This window comes from Rhodnius prolixus, unplaced genomic scaffold (assembly GCF_049639745.1).
Source record: "Rhodnius prolixus isolate KJV_2025 unplaced genomic scaffold, Rpr scaffold_4, whole genome shotgun sequence".
NCBI lineage: Eukaryota > Metazoa > Arthropoda > Insecta > Hemiptera > Reduviidae > Rhodnius > Rhodnius prolixus.
The window spans coordinates 9,487,346-9,514,509 of NW_027411614.1; the positions used below are offsets into that span (position 1 = coordinate 9,487,346).

A 27,164-nucleotide genomic window follows, 5' to 3' on the forward strand; every position below is an offset into this window, starting at 1 on the left:
ATGAACTTCACTTCATCATTGCTTGCACAACAGTTGCACTCAACACAAGAAAAAAAAAGTGCATACACACAAACACACACCAATGTGTTCATACTGTTGTGCCCCCCTTATCGGCCACAGCCTCCTTATCACAGACTGCACCATCTTCCTTTTCCTGTTTAACCCTCCTCCTACCTAGCAGTCTTATGCCGCTATATTGTTTGATAACAATTATGTTATTAAGTCATCAATGGATTTTACTCTGCTGGTAGAGGCCAGCTGTTTTCTCTGTAAAATTTCCTCTGACAGCTCAGTGCAGCGCTTCTATGCATGTTATTTTGTGTATGTAGTAGCTCTACTTTTGCAAACATTTCCGTTCTCACCCATCATTTTTGTCTTTCTACACTGCTCCACAAAAAAAGTGGCGCACTTTAAAAATGCGTTATTTTTTTTTCTCTGTAACTTTTTTGTTCTACATTTTATTTTAGTTAGCAAATATAAGAAGTATAAAGTTACGGGAAGGCTAAAATAAAATAAAAAATGATCTAAAAGAAATAAAAACCTTTAATTTAACAAAAAAGTACTTCTCGGCAAAAAATGAATTTGAAAAAAAGTATTTCTTCCGATTAAAAAAAGAGAAAAAGAATTTGAGTAACGTGTATTGCTCGCATTATTGCATCTAATCTCCTCGGCATACTCCTTATTGAATTTCTCACGAAATCTTGTGTTAATTCCTGCCATATCTCCACCAGAGCACCTAGCAACTCTTCTAAGCTCCTGGGAGGATTATTTCTCCATCTTAATCGCCTACCCAGCTCATCCCAAAGATGTTCAATTGGATTTAAATCCGGGCTGCGTGCTGGCCACCTCAAAACACAAATGCTAGTATCCTGTAGATATTGAACAACACAGGCGGCAGTGTGTGGTCGGGCATTATCTTGCATAAAAATCAAATTTTCCCCAATAAATGGTGCATAGGGTATCACATATTGCTGCACAATTTCCCTCACATACAAATCTGCATTCCAGATTGCCCTGTTGAACACGTGGAGCTCAGTCTAAGCCCCCATAGAAATCCCAGCCCACACTATCACTGAACCACCTCCGAATGGTAGTCTACCAGAAATATTGCACGGAGCGTAGCGCTCCCCAGGCCTTCGGTAAACTCGTCGCCTCCCATCAGGTGCGTAGAGAGCAAAACTGGACTCGTCTGAAAAGAGAACGTTTCTCCAATCGTTCTCAGACCAGTTGCGGTGTTCCTTAGCGAACTCTAGACGGGCTCTCCGGTGGTCTACGGTGAGCAATGGTCCTGTGGCTTGCTTCCTAGAGCGTAAATTCATTTCAGCGAGCCTTCTTCGTACAGTTTCGGCACTGACTGAAACTCCTCGAACAGTAAGCAGTGTTTGAGCTGTCTCAGAAGCAGTTGATGTACGATTTCTCAGAGTGTGAATTCTAATAAATCGGTCATCAAGTGCTTCTGTGGCTCTTGGTCGACCCGAACCATGCCTGCGAGTGCAGAGGCCTGTCTCCCGGTAACGATGGATGACTCTACGGACGGTGGTCTCAGGCAACCCTAACGTTCGTGCTGCGTACCGCTGAATCAGTCCATCCTCAACTAATGCAAAAATACAGGCCACTTGCTCTGCAGTAATCACCATTTTCTGAGAATTTGCAATGTTTTCAGCATGAAAAAAGTCGAAACGCAACTGTAGAGGTCAATAAATTTATTTACTGTTGAGGTAAAGTTCACGTTGTTGTTTACACAAAAAGACCGAAGGGGATTAAACGAGGAATTGCTTCTCTATTTACAAGGAACTTTGGGCCTTGTTTCGATTAATTGTTCCCAGACAGTTTATGAAAATAATTAAAACTAATAATCTTTCCCCAAAATGTGATAAAACAAAAAATAAACGCTTTTTTCAAAGTGCGCCACTTTTTTTGTGGAGCAGTTTATATATAAAACTCAGTCTTTTTTTAACGCTTAATAATTTTATTTACTAATAACTAATTGATATTTGAAAAAGACGGCCCGGCTGCAGAAAAGTAACCTCTACTTCTTATCTTGGCAGGTTATTATTAATATTCATTTGTGAAAATACTGATAGAATAAATATATTGCTCTACTGTACTGCTGCGTGTACAGAGATAACTGCAGAATTTTTGCAGTCTATTTATTAGATAACTTTTCAATACGCGATAATATTCGTCAGTAGGACTCTGCCTATGGATTGTGGATTGATCAGAGAACTCTTGTTGGTGAAGTTTGTACTTAATTTGTAGAGATTTTTTTTTGTTTTTGTAAAGTTATTTTCTTTGATCTTTACTAATGAATTTAGATTATTGTGTAAAGTCGGTTTAGTGACATAGATTTACATCTATGTAGGTAGGGAAGGGTTGGCAATACTCCAAAGTTTTGGGCAGCAAGTCCAATTTTGTCTGATAATGGCTTTGAAAAAGTGGAGTTTATTTTTTAATTCTTGTTTTGATCGTTTGTCGAGTGAAACATTCACACTAGAAAGTATTTGATTTTTCAACGAGAGACGAGTAAACTAAATGTTGAGTGTTCCATTTCACAAATCTGAGATTTCCTCTCTTGTCGTTTGCAAAAAAATTGCTTTATCTTCAACCTGAGAGGCAGTTGCAGTAGGTCCATTTTACTGATAGAATAAATATATTGCTCTACTGTACTACTGACCTGTACAGAGATAACTGCAGAATTTTTGCAGTCTATTTATTAGATAACTTTTCAATAAGCGATAATATTCGTCAGACAAAATTTCGTTGAATTAAAAGGGGAGAAACTTATGTACCACATTCGGTCATCAAAAAAACAGCCGTTTTATAGAAATGTCATTCCAAAGAAGAGGAGATTTCATCTACATTTGCTAAAGCAAAACTGAAGAGGTTGAATTCCAGCATCCATTAAGTGTTTTATGGCAGTTAAGAAATCGTTCGAAAATTTGTGAAAATACAGAGAGAAAACTGATAGCTTTGTAAGATTTCGTTAGATAAATTAGTTTGTTTTGACTCGCCATAATACTTGAAACTGAAAATTTCATTTGATTTAGAAATAAGTTAATAGTAAAAATGAAGAAATGAAGATGTTGATGAGAAAGATTGTTGCTTTTTTACGAAATTCTGGACGAAATGAGAACGTATCCTGGAGTATTATTTAGCGTTAAATGTTTTTTCAGAGTTTTGGGTTTGTTTGATTTAAGAGGAAGGCTTCATTCTAGAGGAGTGTTGGGAAGCTGTACTAGAGAAGAGCGAAAATGATAGTTAATGCCATGAAGTGGAAATTGAGGAGTTTTCCAAACTTTGTTCGTCAGATTTAGCCCAAGTTCCGTTTAAGGAAGATCTGTTTTCGATTGCAAAATTTTCTCTGATTGAAGAGAATTTGTCGTCTTTATTTTTTGCAAGAATGTTTTATATTCTTTGTTAGAATGTTGTGTAGAATCTTTGAGGACATCCACAATCATTTAGCGCCACTGATGGCTCTCAATAAGATCGCCCAATTATTGTAGGCAAAAAGAAAACTTTGTCGAATATGAGTAGAGTCGGCTTCTATGCAGCGCCTCATCGCATTATGTATGCACATGTTCTATAGCATCCATCGGCTGCGGTTAGCACAGAACTGAAGGATGCTGTAGAACATCTGACACCTCCTACATTACTTTCATCTAACCTATCCCAACTTCATATTTCTTGATATCCCTAAAGTGGATGGACAGTATGGCGGTAGTTGAAGCAGCTATAATCCAATCGATTAATTTTTATTGAAAATAGAGTTAGTTCGATTAGAACACCAGGCAAATTCTGTTCCCCAGGCACTACACCCAGAAAAGAAGCTGGTTGTGAAGATCCGTTGTAGTTTTGGGTGGAACAACCACACATTTTAGTAACCATCAGTCGTTGTTTAATATTCGCTCCCTTTGTATTCGATATTCAAGTGCCGGAGGCCCCATTAATTAGCTATTGCAACGTTGTCTAAATTGTTTAAGAAATGACTTTGCTTATTGGTACTTATCAGTGGAAGCTATGCACTTATCAATCTTATAAGTGGATCAATGGCTTATTTTTTAATTAATTATTTTTAATTGACTGATTGGTTTTAGAAAGAATAAATAAGATCAGTGCAGCTATTAAATGATTATTAATTATTCTTATTATTTTTTTTTTTAATTTGAATAAATTATTTTTGAAAAATAAAAAAAGAAACAGTTTATCCCATAGGACATACTTTTAATGAATAAAACTTAGGCAGAGTGCGCTCTGATATAAATAAAACAATAATAATAATGAAATAAAAGACAAAACTAAATGAAAAAACAGGAATTTACTGCTATCCTAATAGGGACTATTATAAATATGTAAATTTTATTGGATCTGCCCCCTCCAAAGAGTAAATTCTGTTGTGTAGGCTACCCTTTCACTGGGCTTGGTCACAAATTCTCTTGGGACCAATTAAAAGTATTCTGACTAATTGGAATATTTGATGAATACTCGTATAAGAGATATGAATGTACTTTAAAATGCGTACAAACACTTTTATAATAAAGGACCACACATAACAGTTTAAAAAATTAAGTGTAGGATGTATGCAGAAAACCATTTCTTATCTTAATCTATTATATATGTATTATATATTATTATATACTAGCTGTACCCGTTCACACGTTGCTGTATTTGAACAAAAAGGCAGTTTTGATACCTCAAACATAATTTATTAATGACCAAATGTATACAATACATCGAAATGAAAATTAACAATAAAATTATCCCTACTTCAGAGTACAGTAGTGTCCTTGCAAAGGAAGCATTTCTACATAATGTGAAAAATTCAGTTAATGTTGTTGGCGGTGGTGACATTGCTCTTGCACGTACATTTTCTGATGTAAAATACACACGCTGTCCATTTTCAAGATGTACAGCTAAATGAACAACCGTTGAATATCGTTCATGAATGGAAAATGATATTCAGGTAATATCATTGAAGCGTCCCAAGTTGATATTGGGTGACTTCATCGTTAGATGCAGTTGTATTTTCCACTCTAAACACTCCCATATCGCTTCCTTTGTTCACATATTTGCAAATATATTTTATAGCTTTCACTGAATTGCAGTACCCAGCATTTATGTGTGCGTTATACGTTTTTAGTAGTAATGGAGAATATGGTACTACCCAACGATTATCAACGTCAATAGTATTGTTGAGTTCTTTTAGTTTAATGGATTTTCCACCATCTTCGGTATAATTTATTCTCGTATTAATAATTGCAAAAAACTGTTTTTCATGGTTTTTATGGTTACACTTTCAACAAATATTACTAATTAAATGTTTTTTTTGATATTTTTGGGATATTTGTTCGGGAGCACCTAGTACCCCAACTGTGATTTTAAAAAAAAATTTGCAAAAACCTTCCCGGGGATATACCTAATAATTTCCCAAATTTTCACGGCGATTGGATGTATGGTTTTTGAATCTATCGAGTACAAACAAACAGACAGACACACATTCATTTTTATATATATATATGAGACACCCTCGTAATGTAACAACGTATACAACCACTTAATTTTCTTGAGAAACATAATTTTTTCTAAATCAGGAAATCTTAAATCTTGCATTTCCAGTGAAACTTTAAATTTTGCACAATTTAAATATTTCTTTTTTACAAGGATTAAAGATAAATAAATGATTTTGGCGAATCAAATTGCCTTTTTTTTTTAGCGCGAAAAATTGTTTATATTTGAGAAATCCTTCACTAATCTGACAGAGTTAGTAACAGAGCTCGATGTTATCTATCCGGTGTTATATCCGTTTAGAAGGCAGTATAGCTAATAATTTTGAATAAATCAACAGATTAGCATTAGTTTGGTAATATAAGTATGCGGGCACACCTTCCATTTTCTTATAATATCATGAATTAGCACCTCCAAAGGTTTCATTCGAATCTACAATAGAAAGAAAAAAAAATAGATATAAAGACATTAAATATACAGTTAGCAGTTGTTATTGCGGGGTTTTACCATAAAGAGTGCGCTAGTAGTGAAATTGTAACTCCTTATAATACCCGACAATTTGGATCATATTGTAAGCTGTATGTAATATCAGCCAGTTGTTTAGCTGTTGGCGATGCACGCAAACAACACTGCCATGGATTATTCGACCACACCTTCCGTTCTCTTTCATTTCCTCTTGATAACCGCTACTTTCACTAAATAATCTAAATCCAATTGAGAACAGGCGATTTTTTTTTTGTGTTTTGGAACAAACATTGAAGATTTGTACCAATTAGCTTCTTTTTAAAAAATGCAAACTGAGTTAAATTCTAAATATCGGTGAATCATTTTGTTTTTAATCCACTTCCTAAAAGCAAAATGTAATTCTGTACCTCGGAGGGAAAAGGCACCATGTCCATTTTTTTCGATTTTCAGATTTTGGCATCATTTTACAGATTTTTTGTTGCTCTTTCTAGAGGTGTAAAGCACAATGTCCTATGTTTACTATTAAGCGATTTATGTATTTTTAAAAAGCGCTATGATACTTCATTGCTTAAGTGCTTAAGGGTAAAAGGCACTACATGGGCATAAATTTTTTTCACAATGGAGATGAAAGTAAAATATTTTAAAATATGGGAGTTAAAGTGGCCATACCTAATGTAATAATTACGGTGAGAAGTACAGGAAAGAGTACAACCGGAAAAATGGAACAAAAAATGAATTTGGAAAAATATCTTCATTTGGCTCCCCTGTAAAATTTACTTTTTGTGACATGCTGCCTTTTCCCTCCGAGGTACAGATTTGTAACTTGAAAACACAAAGTAATTGTTACAGATCTTATCTTTGAATATTCTTTGTCCAATTCTCTTGCAACAATTTAGAGATGTTTTTCTACATTTCTTCTTCTTTTACCCATGTTTTGTTAAGAAATTGTCTTTTTAATTAAAAACTTCTTTTTAGGTTTGCATCAGTGAGCTTTGTGCAGTGGCATCGCAGTTCTCAAGCTTTCATCTTGGCTGGGAATGCAGTCTCTAAACTTGCAGCAAAATATAAAGTAGGTGAAATAGATTTTTCTTCTTGTCAATTTATTTTCTGAGAATCTCCTTAACAAAAACTTACAGTTTAAAAAGTTAAGTATAAGGGTTGATTAAACGCCAAAAGGTACACAAATCAGCAGTTCCCAACATTTCATTAATACTTCATTGATATAATTTAAGTAATTTTACTGCATTAACTTTTCCTTCACATTTTTTAGAATTTATTAGATGTCACAGACCCTTATGCTGGCCATTTTCGTCTACAAAATATTTACTCAAGTAGCACACCATTTAACTTAGATTGACTGTAATATCTATTTATCTATAATAATCAAACTATTAATCACAGGTGAAAAAGAAAACGTTATAAAAAATATAAAAAAAATAAGAGGCTAAAAAATTCATAAACTTTTTTTACATCAATGATTTTATGCATTTATTTTTATTTTTAAATAAAAATCATTGGTTTAAGTTCATTCTTCGATTAAAGTAATTGTTATTTTATGTTGTAGTCAAACGTTTGTAATAATAAGTAATAAATAATCTGGCTTTATCGCAAATAATATAGTTTTCTTCAATTACATTCTCAATCTAGGTGTTCTTCCCACAATGTTATATATATGTAATATAAAATAAAGAAAATAAAGATATGCATATTTTTAGGACAGCTATTTATTCCAGTATTTTACCATAAGTAAAATTAGGGGGACTAAATTAAATTACAATTGAGAAATGAGTAAATATTGTTGAATAATCTACTTATTATTAAATGTATGTTATTTGTGCTCACGAATATTTCGGTAAGACGAATTTAAGACTGAAATATTGTTTTGAATCCTCCGTGATTGAAATTTAAAAAGTGGCCGACTCTAACTTTGTTTTTTTTCTACTTTAACATGCATGTATATGTGACTACTCAGAATAATTCATCACTCATTTTATCATAATTATAATAAAAAAATATTATGAATGAACTGGCCAGCATAAGGGTCTGTGACATCTAATAAATTCTAAAAAATGTGAAGGAAAAGTTAATGCAGTAAAATTACTTAAATTATATCAATGAAGTATTAATGAAATGTTGGGAACTGCTGATTTGTGTACCTTTTGGCGTTTAATCAACCCTTATACTTAACTTTTTAAACTGTAAGTTTTTGTTAAGGAGATTTTTGTACCTTTTGGATAGATTTTCCTTTTTGTGTATTTGCAAAGTTACGTCTGCTTTACAGATTTTTTAAAATTTGGAATAAGCTATTCTATCATTATAACCTGATAAGGTGTTAAATCGGAACCGTAACTACCACTGGAGAGATCTTTTTAAAGAATGATTATAGTTGCGGTCCCCAAACCATCCTCAATAACCATTTTTTTGAGAAAGCGTTTTGAATAAAATAGGAAGGTATTTGTACGTAAATATCAAAATTAAACTGCGATTTCAGTACTTCCTTTTAAGAGGAGCAAGAAAAATAAACTGCGATTACAGTACTTCTCCCTAAAAGGCAAAGATTTTGAATCGAACGACAATTCATTGATGTAAATAGGTTCACTCATTGATAATTTTAACGATTGCAGTACTTCCTCTTAGTAGGTGTAAGAGCATGATGGCACTTCACAGCCACGTAGAGGAGCTTTAACCACTTATTTGAGCTAAATTTTATCAAAATCGGACTAAGCTTTGTAGAAATATTGGTAATAATAGTTTTAGAAAGGGCCTTATTTGGGTGGGGCGAACTCCCCTCCTTATGAGGCATAGCGTCGAGACTTTTAAAGTACAAATCTGTACAAAATTTCGATTCGAATGACACCTCATTCATGAAAATCGGTTCACGCGTTTAGGCGCTACGTTGTTTACAAAAAAGGTAACAAGAAGAACAAGAAGAACAACAACAACAAGAAGAACAAGAACAAGAACATTTTTTGAAAAAGCCGTTTTTGCTCATTTTCGGCAACTTTTTTCTCGAAACCTATTAGATCTGGGTGGTTGCAAAAAAATTACAGTTATAAAGGAGGATTTGCCCTATATTATAAAGAAAATTTGGGAATTTTATCTTTTATAGAAAAATAGAAAAAAATTGTCAAAGTTGGGTGTTTTTCAACGTTACACTTTTTCGTGCAGTTTTTGATGGTCAACCCTTATACAACTGTCCTACCGGACAGTTTTAATATATTAATTTTTTTTACTGCAATTATTTGCTATTATTTTTGCTATACAGGGTGACCAGAGTTATATGCTCCACCCACTTTTTTTTTAAACGGCGGGAAATTTCGAAAAAATAAAAAACACGTATTTAATCATTTTTAGTCTAGTTTATTTTCAGTGATTGATCCATTTTTTTTTAAACCCTTGTATCTCGAGATACAGCAACCAACTTTGTTTTTTTAAATAGAACGTTATATTTTTTGTTGCATATTTTTATAGTATTTGAGCTCCTAAAAAAAAAAAAAAAAAAAAAAAAAAATTGAAATCGGTTAGGTTTTTCAAAAGTTATGGGAATTTAAAATATGAAAAACAAATTTCAGTTTATTGTCAAAATTACGTTATTTTTCTTAAAGAATCTGTTGAAACTGGGCACAATCAACGGATAGGCAAGCCAAAACGCTGGACTCCCACGCTTTGCTTGTACGTAGCAGCACTTATGGTGGCGAAGTCAAGATCTAGGCAGGCTAGAGTCATTCGACGTTTCAGATCATCGACTGAAGCCACGAGATTAAGGTTACTGTACACTTTATTTTTTAGATATTCCCACAAAAAAATAGTCCATTGGGGTCAAGTCCGGGGATCAAGGTGGCCATTGGATCGGACAATGAGTTCCTATGCTCTTTTCACGGAAATTTCTGTCCAGGTAACGTAGAACACTCTCGCATTATGTGCCAGGCAACCATCTTGTTAAAAATACATATCTAGTCGACGTTGTAGATGAACATCTGCAAGCAGAACTGGCAAAATGTCTCTTAAAAAAAAAAGTTAAGATACCTTTCACCAGTTAAGTTCTCTCTGTAGAAGTATGGGCCGATTAGTTGATTTCTTAAAATTCCACACTAAACGTTTCTAGAAAAAACAACCTGAACGTCGAATAACTCAAGCCTGCCTAGATCTTGACTTCGCCACCTTAAGTGCTGCTACAAGTAAAGCGTGGGAGTCCAGAGTTTTGGCTTGCCTATCCGTTGATTGTGCCCAGTTTGAACAGATTCTTTAAGAAAAATAACGTAATTTTGACAGTAAACTGGAATTTGTTTTTCATATTTGAATTACCATAACTTTTGAAAAACCTAACCGATTTCAAAAAATTTTATTCTGTTTTTTTTTAGGAGCTCAAATACTATAAAAATATGCAACAAAAAATATAACGTTCTATTTGAAAAAACAAAGTTGGATGCTGTATCTCGAGATACAGGGGTTCAAAAAAATGGGTCAATCACTGAAAATAAACTAGACTAAAAATGATTAAATACGTGTTTTTTATTTTTTCGAAATTTCCCGCCGTTTAAAAAAAAAGTGGGTGGAGCATATAACTCTGGTCGCCCTGTATATTTGTAACAGTTAGATAGTCAGGTAGTCTAGATGGTAAAAAGTAGAACCATTTATTTATTTTGTCTTGTCTGTTCATGGACTGAGTGTGACAAGACAGAAGACACACCAACCCTTTAATGTGAAATATTACTTTGTAAACTAGCCCTGAAGATGACCTAGTCCCTAGGTCGAAAGCTCGGCAGAATAAATGTATACGACTGAAATGGCAATTATTTTTTCAGCCTATTGAAACTATGAATCAGTCACCAAAAATAATGAACAGCAATTTATTTATTTTTTAATGTTAGGCTGCAATAAAGACAGAAATCTGCCTCACAAATTGCCTTATTGCTATTATGAATCCAAATTATCGTTGAGAAAAACTAGGTTTAAATTCATTCAATACTATTTTAGACTTAAAGCATTTGTATGGCATTTACTGTTATGTTTATTTTGAAACAATATGACGTGATACGAATATGAATTTGCTTAAATTATTACGAATAATTATTAATAATAATTCTTTTTTATGTTCTCTGCCTCGCTGTAAGAGGAAACTTCAAGATCGTAATTATCAGGTTAAACATTGTTCCGTAATGTGACCCTTTTCGGGCGGTCCACTAACTTCAATTTTGCTAACATATTCAATATTTATTATTAATTTTTCTATAATAACCAAGGCAAACTCCCTGCCATAGTTGAGAAACATATCTGCAGTAAATAAATTATTTGGTGAAAAGTCGTTATACTCCCTGAAATGATTCTTCAAACGGAAGTCCAACTACCGACTTCGCCTTGACTCGCTTTGAAGTCCTTTAAGTCTATTTTTTTAGGGGTTAATATTCTTAATAATAGTTGTAGAACTAATTGTGCTCATTGAGACTATCCACTTTTATAGACAATCGTGGGAACCGTTTTCGGGAAAATATTTCACAAAAATGTTTGATAATAACTTGCCTTTAGCGAATTTCGGCGTCCCAGAAAAAACAGAGTAGATTGCAGCCCTGATAGCAGCGAGCGCGTTTGCGTGAATAGATCAGTGTCTATTCTACCGTCAAAGAACAGATGTCATATGTCCGGAATTGGAGACACCGATACGCACAGATGAGCTTGAAGACAATCGTGGCCAGTTTTTAGCGGAACACAGTACACCGCCTGGGTCATTTTAACGCCTGGGAATGGTTTGGTTATTCAACTACTGCTGCGACATTTCTCTTTGTATGAGTTCTTTTAGTGGTGGTTGAACTAGCTGCTGGCTGGCGAAGTAATACTTCTTCCTTGGCCAATGGGTCAGCCTTATCGTTTTGCCCAGAATCTCTACAAGATTTAAGACCCCATGGAAAATCAGGTCAAAGCTAGTTTGCCTTATACTTCTTTTCTGTAAGCGCTGGTAAAAGATCTGTTGGTAGGCCGATTTACCGGAGCCTGCAGCCCATTAGGGGCGCTATTCACTGAGGACAGCTGCCTCAATGACTGATGTTGCTTCACCGGATTGAAGTACACTACTGCCGGATTGAAAAGTGGCACTACTAGTAGTGAGATTTTTTCGATCAAGTCAAACGGAGAACTCTAATGCAATTTAATGTTTCGATTTATTATTTTCGTTACAGTTTAGTTTCCCCACAAATCACGTATCATATTTGCAACTCAATTTCCAAAAGTTTGAACAGGATCATAATAATTTCTCCCTTTTAAACTTTTATATTATAATCGTGACTCCAGGTAGAATCACATGCAAAATTCTGGTTAGTGACAGTTAGTTGCATTTAGTGCAAGTTAACTAAGTTAGACTTGACGAAAAGCTTTGTACTGCGAGTTGTATCAAGCGACAATAACTCCTAATTCCACCTAGCGGTGGGCTCGATAAACTTCTAACTTGGGTACTTGAGGTAGGTGGTACACATCACAGAGAAATGGGAGGAAGTTAAAGAGAGAGAAAAAAAAAGAAATAGAAAGGAAAAAAACCTAATGCAGCGATATAGAAGGCAGAGTATAGTTTATGTATAGTTGGTGGTGGCAGTAGATAAAGCGACATTTCATGTTGGATTACAGTCATGGTGGCTCTCTGCAGGGTGCCTGGTTGACCAACCACCCGGTAGTCATAACTAGCGCCCCTTGTCTTGCTGTCTCTCTTGCACTCTGCAACCTACCAACGACATTTGCGTGACAATACATTTACCTTCTCTCTCTTAGCTCGAGCTAACCACACACACACTGACACATCACCAATAAAACATCCAACACTGTAATGTGCTGCCCCCTGTTTGTCCTGCTCAGGCCACAGAAGTGTCCTTTTTTTCTGTATCCCCTCCACTCTTTTTAATTAATAACTAAAGTAAAACCGTTGCTTCTGCAGTATAATTTGTTTCTAATTTAATTCTTACGACTAATAACTGAAATTGTATTCAATTTTCCACTTCCTTCCCCGGAGATAAATAGATCAGTCCTAATTAGATCTAATTGTTATTGTCTCTACATAACCACTGTCACATAGCCAGTTATCGGTTACCAAAATACTTCACACTGAACTTGGTCTTCTTTTTGATGTCCATCAATATCAGAGTGTAGGATAGAGTAACAGTTATAAATCTATATGAATGCAATGTGTATGTAGAAAAGCCTAGGCAGCTATCTTCCAGAATGTGAGTAGTCTGTTGCGTTAATAGGTATTTCCGGTGGAGGATTTTGTCATAAACTCGGAATTTTTGCCGTATTTCCATCCCTCCTTATCAGTACTCAAGAAATAGAACCGTAAATCTCAGAAAAATGTCACTTTAGAAGAAGTTAAACCAACACGTGTTCCCAAAATTATACTTAATTGTATTTTCTGGATAAATAGTTATAGGCTAGACCCGCAAAATTAAGATATATTGTTGGTTTAGTAGGTTCGATCCCCGGTCTAAGGCTTAGATTTTATTTTTAACTCTATTTAATTTTCAGCTGCCTATTGGCAACAAGTAAATCAGATCACAATACATAAATAAAATAACAATGTCTTGAAAGATTTGAATGAGGGCCATCCAACGATAACCATCATGAGTCAACTAACACAGGATGCCGTGAATTCGAAGGATGCCCTTTTTTATAACGCGACCAGGTGATCGCGAGGCAATCGACGCTTCAGTCTTCGGGCGAGGATTTGAGGGAAGAGTAGTTTGGGATAGATTGTTTATGAGCGGATTGAAGTGTTTGGAATGAAATTTGGTGTAACGGGATTTGGCTAGGTCAAGGACAAAAAGGATTTTTAGGTCATTGTGGATAGTGTTCTTGCTTACGTTGAAAGGAGCGTTAAGGATTCTGCGTAGGATTGTCGATTGAAGGGATTGGACGCGGTTTAGATTGGAACGAATTAAGGTGCGATATCTTAGTAAAGTAAAGTAATCGCCTATTTTTTCAGGCGGGGCTTAACGTCCAACTACCATTTACTAGGTGTCGTGGACGGAGGTGAATAGCAAACGTACTTTACTATTTCTCATTTAACCATTAAATGAAATCCAAGGCCAAGACCGGGAATTGAACCCAGTACCACAATGCATATTAGCTTTGCAGGTCTCGCCTCTTAACCTCGCTCGGCTACCGTGGCGCCTAAGGTGCGATTTCTTGGACTTTACCTCAACAAACGCATTACTTGGAACCTCCATAGCCGACTAAAGCGACAGGAACTTTACTTACGTTACCGAATGACCAAAAGGCTCCTCGTCAAACGCTCCAAATGGTCTCTTACCAACGAAAAGAAACTCTACTTAGCCCTACCTGGCGCAATCTGGATATACGGACTTGAACTGTACGGTCCTGCGAAGCATTCCAAAAGATTTTATTTAATAGGTAATATGAGAACTTTGTAGTAAAATAAGTTTGCTAATCGCCTACGTCCCCGACACCTAATTGGACGCAAAGCCCGCCTGAAAAAATAGGCATTACTTAAATGTTTCAGATAAAAGTTCTATATTTACACACATACCATGTACAATCAGTATACAAGTTTTGTCTTAGATAGCTTTTACTAAGTCATCTTGTCCAGAATCATCCTCAAAGTTAATCCGTGAAATGAAAAACTGCTGCAGTAATTGAGAATTATTCGACAAGTCTCTTGACGGTTTAATGAAACCTCTCCCAAGCAAATAATAATTCACTTTCCTATAGCTTTAAACTGGGCTATATTTAGCCCAACTATGCCTCTATGAGCGACAAATACTCACTATGTGCTAAACATTGAAGACTTAACAGCAAAACTTCCGGCTGGTGTTTTAAAACTTCAAAGGATTTCCACTGAAGCTCCCGACATTAAATATGTCTCCATGTAATGAGGGGGAGTGTATGCCCAATTGGACCAACTGGCCAACTAACTGGGTCGCAAGGTTTTTTTTTTTATCCTTCTCCTTCTTCTCCATCTTCTTTAAACACCTGTGACGAATTGTACGATTTTACAGTGACGAATTAAGATTCGTAATGGTACTTTGGTTTTATTTCTATTCTATTTCGTCATCTGCGACCGTTGAAACAAAAAATGAAGTCAAACTGTAGCCAAATTGTGACAAATTATTTATAAGTAATTAGGTATGAGGTTTGGGAGGTAAAGAAAAATAGATCTGTAATCCAAATTTAACTTTGATTGCCTTTAAATCTTCTCGGATTTGACTTCATTTTTAAAAAATCGGTTGAAAATTTCGCATACTACTTCCTCTTAATTATATTCTCATTCTTAGCGACAGTTTACGCTGTATTTTCAGAAAACCAACAGGAAATTGATTTTCCAGACAAATATTTTAATAAAAACTAATAAGTCATTAAATTATATTTAGAGAAAAACGCTAAATATACCAACTCCAGTCTCGTTTCGTTTTCGGAATGCTCACGTCCTTGGCCGTTTTGGGCATTCGACGTGTCACAGCTGAGTAAAGCTCGGTTTAGGGCTGAAATTTCGCCCTTTTCAGCCCTTTGTCACATTTTTTAAAGTGGTCCGCTTCCAATTTGGCCATTCAGGAGTAATAGACTAGTGTGAGTACCCATTACAACAATCCTATGCAATAGAATGTTCAGATAGTCTCGTCTGGAAGTCAACCTGAAGCTTAAATCATCGTCTTTTCTTTTTAGGAGCTGAACACATCAAGTGAAAGGCCTTCTTGTCAAAAATACATATTTGGTACTTGCCAGATATTAAGGGGGATAGAGTCAGTTAAAGGTTAGAGATATTGCATGCAGTAGACGATCAGGGAACTTTGAGGGATTTCATTTTGTGGAGAAGGAGGAATTCAGCTACCTGTGTTTTTGCGGCCCTAAGTAAAACTAATATTCAGAAATTCTGCGTTCGAATCCAGCTACTGGTTCTTAGATTTTCTCTTGCTAGAAGCTTCTTACTGTCCGGTGATGGTCAGTGTTGTCTGTAAAAGAGAGAACATTGTACGGTGACAGGCAGTACATAGAAGCAAGCTTCGAGTATTAAAACTGTCCGGTAGGACAGTTGTATAAGGGTTGATCGTCAAAAACTGCACGAAAAAGCGTAACGTTGAAAAACACCCAACTTTGACAATTTTTTTCTCTTTTTCTATAAAAGATAAAATTCCCAAATTTTCTTTAAAATATAGGGCAAACCCTCCTTTATAACTGTAATTTTTTTGCAACCCCCCAGACCTAATAGATTTTGAGAAAAAAGTTGCCGAAAATGAGCAAAAACGGCATTTTCAGAAATTGTTGTTGTTCTTCTTGTTGTTGTTGTTGTTGTTGTTGTTGTTGTTACCTTTTTTGTAAACTACGTAGCGCCTAAACGCGAGAACCGATTTTCATGAATGAGGTGACATTCGATTCGGAATTTTATGTAGATGTGCCTTTTGGGGGTCTCGACGCTGTACACCGAATGGGAGAGGAGTTAGCCCCCTTTATGTAAGGCCCCCTTCAAAATTATTATTACTAATTACTCTGTAAATCTTAGCCCGATTTTGATAAAATTTGGTAGGATGATAGAGTTAGGGCTCCCCTACGTAACATTAAAGCGGCGATCTGCTCTTACACTAGTTAAGGGGAAGTATAGCAATCGTTTCAAATTATCGACAAGTGAACTGATTTTCATGAATGAAGTGTCATTCGAATCGAAATTTTGTATAGATTTGCACTTTAAAAGTCTCGTCGCTATGCCTCATATGGAGGGGAGTTTGCCCCACCCAAGTAAGGCCGTTTCTAAAACTATTATTACCAATATTTCTATAACGCTTTGTCCGATTTTGATAAAATTTAGCACGAAGAAGTGATTAAAGCTCCTCTATATGGCTGTGAAGTGCCATCATGCTCTTACACCTACTAAGAGGAAGTACTGCAATCGTTAAAATTATCAATGGGTGAACCTATTTACATTAATGAATTGTCGTTCGATTAAAAATCTTTGCCTCTTTGCCTTTTATGGAGAAGTACTGTAATCGCCCGTTTATTTTTCTTACTTCTCTTAAAAGGAAGGTCTGAAATCGCAGTTTAAATTTGCTTTTTACGTACAAATACCTTCCTATTTTATATAAAAAGGCTTTCTCAAAAAAATTGTTATTGAGGATGGTTTGGGGACCGCAACTATAATCATTCTTTAAAAAGATCTCTCCAGTGGTAGTTACGGTTCCTACTTAACACCTTATCAGGTTATAATGATAGAATTGCTTATTCCAAATTTAAAAAAAACAGTAAAGCAGATATGTAACTTAGCAAAATAGACAAAAATGAAAATCTATCCAAAAGGTACAAAAATCTCCTTAACAAAAACTTACAGTTTAAAAAGTTAAGTATAAGGGTTGATTAAACGCCAAAAGGTACACAAATCAGCAAGTACCCAACATTTCATTCAAGCTTAGTTGATATAATTTAAGTAATTTTGCTGCATTAACTTTTCCTTCACATTTTTTAGAATTTATTAGATGTCACATACCCTTATGCTGGCCATTTTCATCTACAAAATATTTGTTCAAGTAGCACACCATTTAACTTAGATTGACTGTAATATCTATTTATCTATAATAATCAAACTATTAATCACTGGTGAAAAAGAAAACGTTATAAAAAATAAAAAAATATGAGGCTAAAAAATTCATAAACTTTTTTAAAAATTGCTTACACCAACATACATCAATGATTTTATTTATTTTTATTTTTAAATAAAAATCGTCGGTTTAAGTTCATTCTGCGATTAAAGTAATTGTTATTTTATGAAGTAGTCAATCTGGCTTTATCGTAAATAATATAGTTTTCTTCAATTACATTCTCCATCTAGGTGTTCTTCCCACAATGTTGTGTATATGTAATATAAAGTAAATAAGATATGCATATTTTTAGGACAGCTAATTATTCCAGTATTTTACCATAAGTAAAATTAAGGGAACTAAATTAAATTACAATTGAGAAATGAATAAATAATGTTGAATAATCTACTTGTTATTAACTGTGTGTTATTTGTCCTCACGAATATTTCGGTAAGACGAATTCAAGACTGAAATATTGCTTTAAATCCTCCGTGATTCAAATTTAAACAGTAGCCGACTCTAAATTTGTCTTTTTCTAATTTAACATGCATGTATATGTGACAACTTCAGAATCAGAAGAATAATTTGGAATAGAGTTAAAATAAAGTACCTATTTATACGAAGATATAATATACATTTTATCACAATTATAACTATTATGAATGAACTGGCCAGCATAAGGGTATGTGACATCTAATAAATTCTAAAAAATGTGAAGGAAAAGTTAATGCAGCAAAATTACTTAAATTATATCAACTAAGCTTGAATGAAATGTTGGGTACTTGCTGATTTGTGTACCTTTTGGCGTTTAATCAACCCTTATACTTAACTTTTTAAACTGTAAGTTTTTGTTAAGGAGTAAATGATCTTTAGATGTTGACGCGCTTTCCATTGTAGGGTGTTCAAAGTTAAAGAAAACCGTTGAAGCGTTTCCGAAGAAAAGTGATAGAGTTTCCGCGAGTATGTCTGTGAATAACAGATTTTCTTTTCCTTTAACCGAGGTGGAAATTAAGGAAGAAGTAAAAAAAGGATAAGAGGCCAAACTTTGCGGCTCTAAATCCGGTAACTGTGTGACTAATGCGTCAACTACCATTCGTTTGTTTCTCCTCCCTTGGCGGAAGTTCCGTTTGTGCCGTCACACAGCAATCCTATTTTCGAACAAGCTCCATTTCTCACCGTAACGCCGACATCTCCTAAAAACTTCTCCCCCATATTTTATTTATTACGGCCACTTGTAAAGTTGCAAACCACTCAGCCACAAAAACAAAGTAAAGCTATGGGAAGATTTAAAAAGTTGGTTATAAGGTGTGAAAGCTGGCAACGGTAAGTCATCAATTTTAAGGAGAAAAAAAGATGATGATGCCGATGACGGAATTAAAGCAAAAGTTGTACAGAAATCTGCTGCGTGTCTGAACATGCTTCACGCATATCAGTGCTGCACACTGCGTCCTCTCTCTAGCCCAAAAGAAATAGCCCCTGTAATTGTGACGGCACTCTGAGTTACGTCATCATTGTTAGCAACAAGCTTTGTAAGCAAGTGCATATTTTCACCTTGTTCTTTCTAGTCAAGTAGCGCGTCAGTATATCACTTTGAACCACTCTGGGTTGCGGAGGTAATTCTAATTGAAAATATGCTGCAAATTCCAATTAGATTTTTAATTTCTTCATCTCTTTTTATCTTGATTTATTTGAGTTCTTTTTAAAATAATATTTTTACTTCCGTGGAGAGCTAACGTTTCTTATTGCAATGCCATTAATTAATGAAGGCCTACATCTTGCTCGCAGTATTACATGGTATTGTAGTAAATAAAAGTAAAGTAATCGCCTTTTTTTTTTTTTCAGGCGGGGCTTAACGTCCAGCTAACCAATTAGGTGTCGTGGACTGGGGCGGAAGCTCATACTCTACTATAAACAATTTTTTTTTAACAAATAAAAGTAGTCATACGCGGGATTCGAACTGGGGATCTCCCACTTACAAAGCCACGCTCTTGACCACTAGACAACAACAACCGCCCCTTTATAGTATTATATATTTTTAGTTAAATAGCCCCCGCTTTAGGAATTTCATCGTGCCTTCTTCTGCCAACGGGGGGACCTAGGAATAGAACTTCATTGCAAGAAACGCAATCTATATACTATACTGGGCTTTCTAGCTAAAAGAAAATTACACAGCGAAATGTGGGCAGATGATCTGGATTTATTTACCTGTATCCGAACATGAATCTCTTGGTCGTATCAGCAACCAATGGACTATCAACAAACATTCCAGTTAAAAAAAAAATCAATATAAGAAATAAAATATAAACCAATTTATCTTCACATCAGCTGGGACCGGATGTTGTATTTTTAATTGGTGTTTCCTTCCGCCACCAGAAATGAAGTTCACATAAAATGAGTGGACATGTTTGGATGCCATTAAAATACAAATAGATGCATTAAAGGGGGAAAAAAAGATACAAATATTGACCAAAATGAAAAAAAAGAGAGTAGGAGCGATATAAAGTGAGTGAATGTGTGACACGTGTCTTGATACCACGTGAGCTACGTGTACACGTGGTTTAACGAGCTCTCAACATTGTGATGGAATATTGTTTTAAAGTACTAAAAAAAAAAAAATACATTTGTATTCATTGAAAGAATTTTGTGGATGATTTGGTTAGACACGTTTCAATTAAAGATAAACAAAACGAATTTAAATTTATAACTAAATTTACTTCAACCACCATAATATAATTTGACGTTTAAAATAAAAGGGATTTTGAGGGAAGCATGAGGATCCATGGAATGAATTTCTCCTTTTATTGTTGCCACGTTCTTGGTATATATGCTTAGACCAGGTTGTCATGTTCAGGCTGCTTTAATTGAGTTTAAGTCCATTTTTTTGAATTATAAGGGTAACGAGTGTTGTCCCACGGAAAAGGTGAGTGATATAAAATAAAAAAACAGGTTTATATACAGGGTGTTTCAGGGTTAAGTGTCCTAACTGAAAATATGAATTTAGGACCTCAAAACAAGAAAAAAAATTTCCTCTGGAGGAATGCCCGTTAACGCTTTGTTTATGAGATATTCACGTCTAAAGATTTTAGAACGAATGATAAATTGATTGTATAACTGCTAAAATCACCTTGTGTCTCTAACTGCACATACCAATATTGACATTTTACGGAATAATACCATCTGGAATTTGCACTGTGGACTTTCTAAATAATAACTCTTTCACAAGAACATTTATCAGTTTGACGCTTTTACAGGGTTTGCATCCATTATGCATCGCATTTATTCTAACAGTGAATATGTCGATATGGTGTTTGTAGGTTTTTGCAATGCTACCCGTCGTGAATATTCCGTACGATTTCCGAACAAAAGATTACCATACAAGGCTATTTTTAGGTCCACATTTCAACGTCTAAGAGTAACTGGCGTATTTGCTTTAATGCTCAATTTTTATACAAAATATACCCCTTCTGAGTCAATCCAAGGCTGCAACCTTTGATAGAATGTTTTAAAGCTCTTTTTATACTCACTTTTTGGTATGCTGTCCAAAATGGTCGTCAAAGTCTTCTGGATATACAAAAATTGAGTCGAAACTCCTGCCTTTCATCGCCAGTATCAACTTTGGAAATAGCCAGTAATCGCATGTAACTCAGGCGAATATTGAGGGCGAGGATGATCGAGTACCATGATACTTTTTTTCTGCAAGGTAATCACTCTTGTAAGCCGGTGCATTGTCGTGCAGTAGCCTTCATGACCCTTGCTCCCGATAATCGGGGACGAACTCGCCGAAATCCTGGACCATAAACGGTGCGGTTACCATGTGGTATAAATTCTTTGGTGGATAATTCCCTTACTAAATCAGTCACCATTTCCATGGGACGCAATGGGTATATTTTAAGGGGAGTATGGTATTAGAAGAAGCCTTAAAGAACATTGCCATAAAAAAATTAATTCGATACTCTGTCTTCTTCTTGTTCATGTATCGATTCCACGCTTTTGTAGCAAACACAATAATAATCGATGCTTGGCAAGTTAAAAGTAGTGTTTTTTCTATTCTAAGGTGAACTTTTATTATTCGGACAACCCTCACATATGGTTGGGGGAGAGAAAATTAATTAGCGTTTTGCTCAGTCGAAAAGGGTTATTAGACACAGTGTCTTCGACGAGCAACAAGAATATTCGCTTGACCAGATAAACTGCAGCTGTGCACAAAACATTTGAGACAATTTTACCTATCTGTTTTCTCTAAAGAATTTTCTGGGTAGGTAAATAGTTTCATATAAATGTTATAAATTTACACACGTGTAATCAATTCGTAATTAGTTTAGTGAAAAATCTTAATTGGCGTTTTCCTGTAAACCGATTTCGACCAAAACCTTATTGTGGTATCTTTTGGCGGTAGTAACTAAGCAAAATACAAAATGTCTGCGAAGTTTTGTTCTTTGAGTTTCGCTCAGGCACAGATACACACGAGACAGAGGGAGACCATTTTGTTAAAAACCTCTTTTTGTGGACAATTCTAGTGAATATTTAAAAACGAAATTCTGCACGATTACAGTACATTCCAAGAGACATTAAACCAAAACCACCTGCAATTTTGAAAATCTTACCTATGAAAGCTTGTACTGTTCTTAATAAAAAGACTAGAATGTTGGTTTTTCTAAACAGTATGCTAGGTAATCCATATTACAGGTTATTTTGAAATGGTACGGCCCAAATTGGTGGTGAGCATAACAGTTATGGTGTTTAGCTAGCGCCACTTTGGGATAATGGGTAAGTGGGCGTAACGGCCAGATATCTGCCAGTTACGTGTGCAGTACGGGTAACGAGCGTTTTGCAACTAAAATCTCATCGCCCTACCCTTGTATTCATGAGCTGGTCGTCGCCGGTAGTAATGGACGCGACTACATACATTCGTTTTTGGTCCCACAGGAACACATTACAAAAAAAAAAAAAAAATTGCAGTGTTGCCAATTGTTTTTTGTTTTTTTTATAATAAAAATAATATTAATTTTCTTCGGCACGGTATTTTTGGTTCACTTTTTAAACAAACCAATATAGTACAGCTCATTGTTAGTTCGGTTCGCATTAAGTTGAGCACATGTTGTATGAATGGGTGACAAGGCTCTGGGTTTAGTCTGTGCCAGTGCTGTCATCTGTTGTGTAGCCCCCGTACAAATGTAAATTTCTCCGAAGAGGGGGTTGCTATTTTCACAACTTCTACCTTCATCCTCTGGAGCATAAAGAGAGAATAGAAAATTGACAGAGAAAACTCATCCTTTTATTTTTCCCCTCCATAATTCCAATCCACGCCTGCAAATAGAAAGCTTTCCACTCCGCAATACTGCGGAAAAAAATTTCCTGAACAGGGGGCAAAAAAGGGCTGCCAGTGTTACCAACTGATTTATTATACATTGGAAAGGATTAGATGCTGTTTACCATTCTAACAACTCCCTAACTGCTAAATATTCAGGACCACTAAAGGCCCTTCTGTCACAGGAAATACTGCACAGTAATTGGCGCGCCACAACGGAAACTACTGCCACCATATTCTCTCTAATACAGACTTTAACCCCTTTTTCGATTTCCGCCAGGTCCAATATCTCCTGGTATTTATTTATTTTTTTTAAATTGAAAGAATTAGTTAAAAATATATAAAATTTACACATCCGCTCTACCCTATTCAGTTATGGTAAAATGGTTTTAACGGAAACAGGATGAAATTCAACCAAACCCAGATTGTTTAGGTGAGACACCCACAAACAATAGATTTAACAATTTAATCAATTCCAAAATTCCACTAGCACAATCATGTAACATCTACATAAATTACACTACCGCAGTACCACAACTTATTTAATGAATGTTCGTGTAATTTGGAGGTAACAAAATCCTGCCATCATCTTTATACAAATTTACATATTAAATTATTTACACCAAAGTTGCATATTCGCTAATGCCTAGGTGTTAGAATTGTATTCATATTTACTGGGAGGATGTCACTAGATTCGAGTTTTGTTACGAACTGGTGCATTTGGATGGATTCGTTTGATTCGAGCTGCATACATTTCTGCTAATTTCAGAGCGACAAACTCCCCAAGCGGAACTGAAGGTTCTCTGCTTTCACGTTTTCCCAAATATGGAAAGCCTTTTATTGCATCGAACGCTAGCCAAGATTTGATACCAAATTTGTCCGGTTTATTTGGCATGCTCTTGGTTATAACAGTTTTGACTGTTCTGTACGAATTTGTTCCAAAATTTAGAAATCAAAGCAAATTTATCGGTTTGTAAGCTGATTTCTTTGATCCAATGGAACAAACCTCATAATTTCCGTCTATACATTTCTGCTCATTATGTTTGAGAAGAATGCTCGTCCCTTTTTCTTTTTCTTTTTCTCATAGAAAAGGGCAATATCCTACATTTGTTGCCTCATATGCACCCCATGCAAACAATAATCTGATAATGCATTATCAAATTAAGTTTTCGAGAGAATTCTGTAATAAAAAAAAGTAAAAAAATAAAATATAACTTTATTGTAATAAGTCAACTCCTTGCTAAGAGAGACATACTCTAAAAAGTAATAAAATAAATAAATAATAAAGTGTTATTGTTTGTGGGGGGAAAAAAATATATTAAAATAAGTTAGTAAAATGAATATATACAGCTGGTCAAATGACCGGTCGCGGTAGTTAAGACGGACTACAAATTTTTCTCAAAAATCAAATATTAGGAAAAGAAGTGCATATTAAAAAAACAATTGTATACATATTTTAGGAAAAGTCATGAAGTTTAATGGCGATATGATAACGTTGTAATTAGAAATTTTAAACCAAATTTAAAAAACGGTCAATTGACCGGTCGTGGTAGGTTTAGTGTTAATGTTTAATATGAGAACTTTGCAGTAAAGTATGTTTGCCAGAGGCTCCCTCCGTCCACGACACCTGATTTGGTAGTTGGATGTAAAGCTCGCCTAAAGAAAAAAGGCGTTACTTTACTCTTTTACTTTTTGAAGTATCTTTAAGATTTTAAGAATCCTCGTAAATAGCCCTGAAGGCCCGACTTCCTCTTCGTTCCTCATCAACCTCTTTCTTAGCCCTAGAGAATGCTAGCGCTGATCACGTCCCCCGGTTGTGGCGCTGAGCTAGATTTGGTGACGCATCTCTTTATTTGTCTTGGGCATACTCTTTTCCTAATATATCTGGTTTGTGTAGTTGCGTAGAATAAACTGGAAAAATAATAATTTGATAATTAGTTCGTACACTTGCATCTATTTATTATTGCACTCTCTGATTACGATATTGAATAATTGAATTGAATAATAATAATTTCTCTAATCATCCTAACTTAAGATGGCTGTGTTAACAAACGCAATGAACAATATAATAAAGTAGTATTCAATTCTGTCAGCTGATTACTCTACTCACCGGGTGGAAATTATATGATAGCTTAAACAAAATAGTTATAAATATGTCATCCAACTTTATAACTTGGTACTGGCAGGCGGCTGGCTTCCAGAGGGGGAAAAAAAGACTGCCTTAAAACAACATATATATCTAGGCCGGAAGTTGTAGTATATGAAAGTGTTATGACCATTAAGCAGACGACATGTTTTTAAACTATAATATAATTTACAATTGGCCCATTAATGATTTCCTGTCAGAGCACCTTCATATTTCCTCTACATGCATACGTACTCGTAGAAATAACTATGAAACAAAGTGAATATGTTTTTTTACAATAAATACGGTTATCTTTGAAAATATATTGCAATTTGAAAGTTAATAAATTGGCTGATTCGCTGAAAGAATAGATTCTGCTTGAAAATGTTGGAGAATTTTAAATTTTGGCGGGCATCGTGTGGGTCTCAGAAACCTATACGTAATTAATCGATTTAAAAAATAATTGCTGCATTTGCTGCATTGAGTTTAATTAATTGTTGCACCATGTGAGGCATTTTTTTTTTATATTTTTAGTTAAGTTTTTGAAACGAGCTAGTTTGGGTCTATTGGAATTTGGACTAAAACCTTATTGACGGCTCCACATGATGTTTGGTTAAAGAAGATCCAAAACATTTATTTTCAGTGAATATTCAAAATTGAAACTTTTAAAGAAAACGATACTTTTTGCTATAATTTACAGAAATATTTTTTTAAATAAACATGTATTTGTCTCTGATTTGTAAATGATGACTGACTTCAATGTGTTTCATGGTTACTTGAATCTGTTGAAGGAAGCGTGACGTCAGAGCGTCCTCAGATCCCAAGCTAATCTCAATACTTACTGAACAAAATTTTTAAAACCAAAGTTTCAGATAAGTTTAATTAAGCACTGTACCTAAATTCAAATGAAACTCTTAAGCTAATACCACTCGAAAAAAAATATAGAAAACCCTGTTAAAAACAATCTCATTTCTGGTACGCATTACTAAAATTTGAGGCTCCACGGTAGCCGAGCGGTTAGAGGCGAGACCTGTAAAGCTGAGATGTATTGTTGGTTTAGTGGGTTCGATTCCCCCTGTCTTAGGCCTTGGATTTTATTTAATGGTTAATAAAAGAAATTTACAGTAAAGTATGTTTGCTAGTCGCTTCCGTTCACGACACCTAATTGCAAAAATACTAAAATTTGATTTGTGCTCAAACTAATTTGTATGTTCTCCAGTACACTGTGACATGGAATATTTTGGTGTAAAGCTTCATCCTTTTTGAACACACTCGTAGAAATTGTCTGTATAAAATTAATATTTAAACAAGCTGTAGATATATGAAAATTATTGACTTTTACGCTAACATAAATTTTACATAGGAATATGAGAACGACGAAACTCTTGACTTCCTGGATTTTCACCCTTACTTGAAGAGACAACAACTTAGAATTCGGAATATTCAGAAAGCCCTCGTCCACTGACACTATTATACTAAACTAAATAGTTCCCATGACATAAACCAAGCTGCACTCAGACTCATCGAACAAACTATAAGAGTGAGTTTTGTTAAAAAAAAAAAAAAAACATTTTTCCCCGTTTTATGGACCTCAAAAAATAGGTATTTCCATTCAAAATCGAAAATCTCCACGATTACATTACTTCCTGCTGGGTTAGTTAAGAAAAGATTAACAATATAAGAAATTAGGGTAATATGACCAGTATTTATTGTTTTCATTTATACGAATTCTTCGGTAATAAGCAACTGTATTTTTAGAATAACCCAATCGTAGCTCTGCGAATCCGTAAAATGATAGTAATTCTGTTCATGACGTCGATAATGAATAGCTACAAAAAAAAAATTCCCACGGAAAAGCATGATATAAAATACAAATCTTTATTGAAAAGGAATTACAAAAAGTACTGCTCCTTTTATACTTTGTACTTTACATGTATACATTAGATTTTTTATTAATAACAAATGTTATGTTTCGTTATTAGTTAGTTTAATCATAGATGAAAGAGAAACTACGGCTTGCTTATATACGTATTATTGTACACAAGGGTAAAAAAAAAAGGATTATTAAAGAGACATAAAAGGTAACAGTATCGTAGCCTTCTTGGTCGCCTCGGTTAGCATATGTTCTCATTTTTCTCTTTTGCTCGCCTTTTTTTATTATTATTTTATTAAATCATAGTAACTACAGCTCGCTGGGTGGCGGTCA

The 27,164-nt window shown here is 34.9% G+C and overlaps 1 long non-coding RNA gene across 3 annotated transcripts in view; it reads left to right on the top strand.

Annotated features, from left to right (window-relative positions):
* The window catches only part of LOC141456206 (uncharacterized), a 304,563-nt gene that overhangs the window by 41,924 nt on the left and 235,475 nt on the right, over positions 1 to 27,164 (top strand). For all 3 annotated transcript variants that reach the window (XR_012459651.1, XR_012459652.1, XR_012459653.1), the window contains one exon: positions 6,943 to 7,036. This is a non-coding gene — a long non-coding RNA (uncharacterized lncRNA). The remainder of the gene's footprint in view (positions 1 to 6,942; positions 7,037 to 27,164) is intronic.